Consider the following 7,564-nt stretch of genomic DNA (forward strand, 5'->3'; position numbering starts at 1 on the left):
AACAATGCCATAGTTATTCCAAATGGCTATGGAAACCTGCTTTTAAGTGGCCACCAGTAAGTAGTCCAAAGACCTATGACCACGAACTTTGTGGATCGTGTGTGACACTTCCTGGCACTACCTGGTACATGGTAAATTCTCAGTTGGCATCAGCTGCTATTATTAACAATTGGAAATTGTTCTTGCATGGAAATTGTAAAAGCAGCATGCATAATCATCAATTTTGGGTAGAACGCCCTTCCTTTGGGGGGTGAGGGTGGGGGGACTGTGTTACAGAGCATCCCAGCAAGAAAGGAAGCCTGAGAGGGATCTGTTCAGCCTCCTGCCCTCTCAGCACAACCAAACATGGCTGCCGTCACTGCTTGACAATCTCCCCTCCCTCACTGCCGAGATTCCATTGGCCAGACTTCTCCTGCAGGCCTCTCTCTCCAGCCTGTAGGACTCTAGGTATAAAAATGACCTAAATTAAGAAAGCACACCTCCATAAAATGTGATTCATATCCACTCTCTCAGATAGGACATGTATCTTCTACCCAGTGTGCCCTGGTGGTCTCCTTGGACTCTAATTCAACACTATCACTACACTGAGACACTGGACTTCGGAGACAGGACTTTGTGGCCCACCACAATGGCCAACTGCTAACCTTTACCTAATAGCAGGAATAGGGCCATCAGACCTGGCTGCCCTATAGCAGGCATGTCCAAGGGTGGTGGCCTGAGAACAAAAAACAGAGATTTCCTTCTACACTGCCCTATACTTGGTCAGGCGAAAGGGCCTCTTAGTGAAAGCAGTGCCAGGGCACGCAGATCACTTTCTAGGGCTTAAGGGAATGGAGCAGTAGTGGCTGGCTGCAGAGCTCTCTCCCCAAATGCAAGCTGTGAACACAGACATGCTCACTCTGTGGAGGGAAGATGCCTGTCCTGCCAAATGAGGGAAGGCTGCTCTGATGTCCCCACCACCTCAAAGGGGCTCTTCTATGAAGAGAAGACTCCACAGAACTTGACCCAGGTAGGTAGAGAGGCCAGCACTTTCAGAGTTTGTTGTCCATGCAGTGGCAGATAGTCCGTGTTTCCAAGTGAAAATTTGGTGCAGGAACCAATGTTCTCCAAAGCCCCCACGCAGGTCTCAGATAGAACCCCCAGAGGCCCTGTGAGCAAATTCAATACCATCGCCCGTGAGCCCACCAGAAACAAACAGGCAAGATCGCAGGCCACAAATTCAGCTCAAAAATGACTGGACAAGGTTCTACCAGTGAGAAGGATGACAGAGCTGAAAGTCAGGGGAATGGCTTCATCCAAGAGAACGAGCCTGGGGTGCTGATATAAGAACTCTGTCTTAAGTCACTTCCAAGGGTAAAGCAGCCCAGGAAAAAGTCATCTCTTAAGGTGCTCACTATGCATGGGGCTTAAATAGACGTTGTCAGGGAAAGACGACAGGACACTGTAAGTCTGTCATTAGTTACAGGCCATGGCAGGCGTCTGGTGATCACACACCACGCACAGGACCACACAATATCTGCCCCTTCAAGGGAGACTGGGTGGTGCAACTGAAACCATCATTGGTGTTTGACCATAGTATTAAAATGATGTCATCAGCTTCTGCTTACTCAGCCCTCTGCAAAGAAGCAGAATAGACCATTCAAAATGTTCGACTTGGCTCTGCAGTATATCTGTTGGCTTACATTAAACATTAAATTATCCGCCAGATAATTCCAGAGTTCATTTCAAAGCAAAATAATGTAGAATTATGACAGATTTCTCACAGAAATTACCCAGTTTTTCCACGTTGGCCTCCCACTTGCCATGCTCACTCCTACCTCTGTGCCTCGGCAGAACTGTTCACGGAGTTTGCCGAGGCTTCTGCCTACAGACACCCCCAGAAAGCTAACATGCTTAGGCTGAGCTATAACACGCTCTTCCCAGTGACACCTTCTCTTCCAGACCCGAGGCAATCCGGAGCTTTGCCTACACTGCTTCCACATACTGAATCTGCACCTTCTTCTACGTCGCTGGGTTCATGATTTACCTCCTCTGGTAGTCTGTCAAGTCTTTAGCAGATCAGACCATGTGTTTCCATGATCTGTGTCCCGAGCATGGCATTCGCATGTGCCTAGCACAGACTGACCTATCATATACCACAGAGCTACTGGGGCTTCAGGGTAATACATGAGGAGCTGCAAGAGTTATGTGAGAAATTGCATTATCTTTTAATTCTATTTTCCACAATATACACATAAGCAGCTCTGGTAGCGTAGTGGTTACGAATCGTGCTGCCAACTGCAAGGTTAGCGGTTCCACAGGAGAAAGATGAGGCGTTCTGCTCCCGTAAAGATTTACAGCCTCGGAAACCCTGTGCAGGGTCGCTATGAGTCGGAACCAACGCCACGGTACTTAACAACAACAACAGATATACACATACCTGACATGGGGCTTTAGAATAAGCACTGGACTACTAACCGCAAGGTCAGCAGTTCAATCCCACCAGCTGCTCCTTGGAAACCCTATACAGGGTCACTGTGAGTTGGAACTGCCTCATCGGCACTTACTGACGACAACAACAATATACTGGGACGCTGGTGGTACCGTGTTCGAGGAGCCTGGCTGTTTACTGAAGAGTCAGCTACTTCACAGGAGAAAAACGAGGCAGCCTGCTTCTGTGAAGATTTACAGCTTTGGAAACCCTAGAGGGTAGCTCCACTCTGCTCTTGAGGGTTGCTGATCGGTCTCTACTAAACAGCACTACTGGTTTGTATATTGTTGAGACCTTGGCATTTCAGTGGTAGAATTCTCACCTTCTATGCCACAGACCTGATTTCCATTCTCAATCCATACAACTCATGCACAACCACAACCATGTGTCAATGGAGGCTTGTGTCTGAGGGGCCTTCAGAAAGTTTGTGGAACAATGGAATAGAAAGATAATAGAAATTTTGCCACAAACATTTCGAAGTCCCTTCATATGTAACAACTCACCATTTAGACTCTCTTTTCTCAAATACTGTCTGGAATATGAAGAGTCAGTAGTACGGATTTCAAATGACATTTTTTATGTGGTGGTAGTTAAGGTGTGTGATCTAACAGAACAGTACGTGGCACACAGTAAGTGCTCAATAAATATTTGTTGATTAATAACAAATAAGTGAATAAATGAATGAATAAAAGTATATAAATTATCAATAAAACTGATAACTAAGGAGCTCTGGTAGCATAGCAGTTACGAATCAGGCTGTGAACCTCACCATCAGCAGTTCGAAACTACCAGCTGTTCCATGGGAGAAAGATGAAGCTTTCTGTTCCCGTAAAGATTTACAGCCTCAGAAACCTTATACAGGGTCGCTATGAGTCGGAACCGACTCCACGGCACATAACAACAACAACAAAGGAGTACTGGTCTTAACGGAGCCCTGGGCATACAGTGTTTAAAGCACTCAGCTGCTAAACAATATGTTGACAGTTTGAATCCACCAGCTGCTCAGGGAGAAAGATGTGGCAGTCTGCTTCCACAAAGCTTTACAGCCTTGGAAACCATGTGGGTTTCTCTAGTCTATGCTATTGTTGTTGTTAAGTGCCTTAGAGTTGGTTCTGACTCACAGTGACCCTGTATAGGGTTTCCAAGGAACGGCTGGTGAATATGAACCTCCGACATTGTGGTTCAAACTGACCTTTTGGTCCAGTGCCTTCTCCCACAGCGCCACACCAGGACTAACCTATAGGGTCGCTGTAAGTTGGAATTGGCTCGGTGGCAGTGGGTTTGGGTCCTAAAGAACTATAAACGATTTATTGTTGTTAGGTAGGTGCCTTTACCTCAGTTCCAACTCATAGCAACTCATAGCACCGCCTGGTCCTGCACAAATCCTTACAATTGTTGCTATGTTTCAACTCATCATTATAGCTGCTGTGTTATTTTGTTAAGGGTCTTCCTCATTTTTCATGACCCTCGACTTTACCAAGTATGATGTCTTTCTCCAGGGACTGGTCCCTCCTGCTAAGATGTTAAAAAATAGAACACATGAGTCTTGCCATCTCTGCTTGTTGTTAAGTGTTACTGAGTCTGTTCTGACACATAGCAACCCTGTATAGGGGTTTCCCAGGAGAGGCTGGTGGGTTTTACCTGCGGACCTTGAGACTAGCAGTCCAGTGCTAATCAATCCTACAGTACAGCGCCATGCTAATCATTAGTGGTTAGTAACTGGAATGTAAACTTCTAGAACATATTCTATACTCATCTTTCAAATAAATGAATAGACGATTACCTAAAATGTATCCTTTCCCACTCTCTTTACTTCAAGGTAAACTAGCCATATGAGAAAGCCTGCTATGGGTTTTTACCAAACCTTCTTATGACTCAGAATCAGAACTTTCAGTATTTGTGGGGTGTTGTTTTTTTGTTTTTTTTGTGTGTGTATCTAGAACTGCCTCAGGAGTCCTGGTGAGGCTCTGTAGGATAAGTACTAAACCGCAAGGTCATTTGAACAGCAAGGTTGGCAGCTGAAATTCACAAACTGCTCCTAAGAAAACCTCTAAGGGTCGTTATGAATCAGAACCAATTCAACGGCACTTAGCAACAACTAACCACAAGGTCAGTGGTCCAATCCACCAACTCGCTCCTTGGAAACCGGATACAGGGTCGCTATGTGTCAGACCTGACCTGACGCCACCTAACAACAACAAAGTTCACTTTCCGTTCATCTCTGTGACTTTTCCATCATTTTGCGATGGTTAATTTTACTTGTCAACTTGGCTAGGCCCAAGTTGTTTGGCCAAACAATCTAGATGCTGCTATGAAGGTATTTGCATGTGACTAACATTTAAATCAGACTGGTGTGGCGCTGGGGTTAATGTGCTGGACTGCAAGGTTGGTTTGAACTGCAAGGTCAGCAGTTCAAGCTCACAAGCCGCTCCTTGGAAACCCTATGCAGGGTCTCTATGGGTTGGAACTGACTTGATGGCACTTACTGAACAACAACAACAACATTTAAATCAGGTGACCTTCAGTGTAGCAGATTGTTGTTGTTAAGTGCTGCTGAGTCGGTTCTGACCCATAGCGACCCTGTATAGGGTTTCTGAGGAGTGGCTGGTGAACTTGAACTGCCAACTTGCAGTTCAAATGACTTTGCAGTCCAGCGCATGAACCCACAGCGCCACACTGGGAGGACTCTGTATAGCAGATTACCCTCCATTATGTGGGTGGGCCTCACCCAATCAGTTGAAGGCCTTAAGACCCCAAACTAAAGTTTTCTGAAAGGGAAGGATTATGCTTTGACACTGGGACACAACTTTCCTGCAGAGTTTCTAGCCCATCAACTGGCCCATGGGTTTTGGACTTGCCCAAGATTGTATGAGTCAGTTCTTTAAAATAAATAAATTTCTTTCTCCTGCTGTCTTGCAGGGATGTATATATCTTATTGGTTCTGTTTCCCTGAAGAATTCTGACTGATAAATACTACTTTCTATTTGCAGATATTCCTGGGCTGTTACCAAAAGTTACATAAGAATAGAAACTGTAATGTTTATGTTTAGAGTGGTGCTACTTCTGGTGTGATGAGGACCCGGGAGCATCAACATCACCTGAGAGCGAAATCAAGGGCCCTAGCTCACACCTCATGAATCAGCGTCTCTGGAACAGAGCCCAGGAACCTGTGTTTGCACAGACTCTCTGAGTGGTTCTTCTGGTGCTAGTTGGAGAACCACCGGTTTAGAGGTCAGTCAGGATCAACAGCTCACTAGCTGTTCTCTGTCCCACAAAATGGAATCTTGCCTGAACATGGCAGGCAGACCTGTGGCTTTCTCTGGGAACGAAGATGAGAACTGGATGGTGGTAGTGGTTATGTGCCATGGAATCGGTTCCAACTCACAGCGACCCTGAATGGGGTTTCCGAGGCTATAAATCTTTACGGGGGCAGAAAGCCTCATCTTTCTTCTACAGAATGGCTGGTAGTTTCGAACTGCTGACCTTAAGGTTAGCAGTCTGACTCGTAACCACTGATGCTACCAGAGAACAGGATTGTTGCTATTGTTAAGTGCCATTGAGTCTCTTCCGATCCACAGCGACCCTGTATAGGGCTTCTAAGGAGCAGCTGGTGAGCTCGAACCACTGACGTTGAGGTTCAAACCGACTTTGCAGTCTAGTGCATTAACCCACAGTGCTACACCAGAACAGGATGTTGTTGTTGTTGTTGTTGTTAAGTGCTTTTGAGTCGATTCCAACCCACAGCAACTCTATATAGGTTTCCAAGGAGCAGCTGGTGAGCTTGAACCGCCGACCTTGAGGTTCAAACAGCTTTGCAGTCTGGCACATTAACCCACAGTGCCACACCAGGATGGATGGCAAGAAATAAGAGAGTCCTGGTGTGGCTCTGTGGGATAAGCACTGGACTACAAGGTCAGTTTGAACTGCAAAGTCGGCAGCTCAAATCCAACAGTCGCTCCTCGGAAACCCTATATAGGGTCGCTAAACATGGTACTAAATATGTACTCCTGGTGTGGCGCTGTAGGATCAGCACTGGACTGTGAACCACAAGGTCGGCAGTTCAAACCCACCAGCTGCTCCTTGGAAACCCTATATAGGGTCGCGGTGGGTCAGAACCGACTTGAGGACACTTATCAACAACAATAGTACAAAGTCCCCAGAAGGTCACTATCCTAGGAGGCAGGCAAGGAACCTAATGACTGTTTCAGCTCGGGCAAAGCCTTGAGAGGAAGTGGCTGTGTTTGACACTCAAAACTCACTTGTCCTCACCCCCGCCCCCATGCTAACACTATCCTGGGCCTCATTCCTTCTTGACAGGACATTTCCGATCTGCAGGACCCAGAGCAACAGATGAAGTAGCCAAAAGATTGCTTCTTGCTTAGAATAACTTCGGCCAGCTTGCTGGACTTTTCTACCTGGCTTCCGACTGATTGACACAGATGGATCTCTGACCGTGTCTTCTTCCTCAGGAGAGCAAGAAGGACTGCAAACGAGGACAACAGGACAGGAAGCAGCTGGTAGGACTTTTGCTTCAAATGTGATTACAAGGCCCAATGTGGAATCTATTTCCCCCACACAGAGCTCCAAATCTTGGATACTAATCTTGTACAAGGGGACTTCAAAAAAGCCGTGGAAAAATGGGAATTGAAAGATGACAGGCTTGGTACCCAAAGAATGAAGATTTGGGATTCTGAGGTGCTGGGTGCAAAAGACATTGAGCGGAGATGCTTTCTCCCCCTCACTCACACACAGCTAGCCACAGCTGCCTGTCATCACAGGGGGGGCTCCCTAAGGCCAGTCGGCTGCGGAGCGTGTTTTTAAGCGCACGCAGCTTGTCCTCTAACAGCCCTCTCGGAGCACCGTGGGTGAGGGAATGTCTAATGATTACTTCCTTATGGGCCTTGCATTCTTGAAGTCTATTCTTTACACCCGCTGGAACACTTCTGCATTCTTGATGGCAGGGCTTCAGGAGAAGTGCTCTCTGTGTGGAGCACTGTCTTTCACTGACACACTACAATACCCTTGGAGCAAGCTCTGCCTTCCCTCTGGGCGCGCGCCCCTCCCCTGGCCGTTGCCACACTCCCATGCCATTCT

Source organism: Chrysochloris asiatica, unplaced genomic scaffold (genome assembly GCF_000296735.1).
Source record: "Chrysochloris asiatica unplaced genomic scaffold, ChrAsi1.0 scaffold00054, whole genome shotgun sequence".
Lineage (NCBI taxonomy): Eukaryota > Metazoa > Chordata > Mammalia > Afrosoricida > Chrysochloridae > Chrysochloris > Chrysochloris asiatica.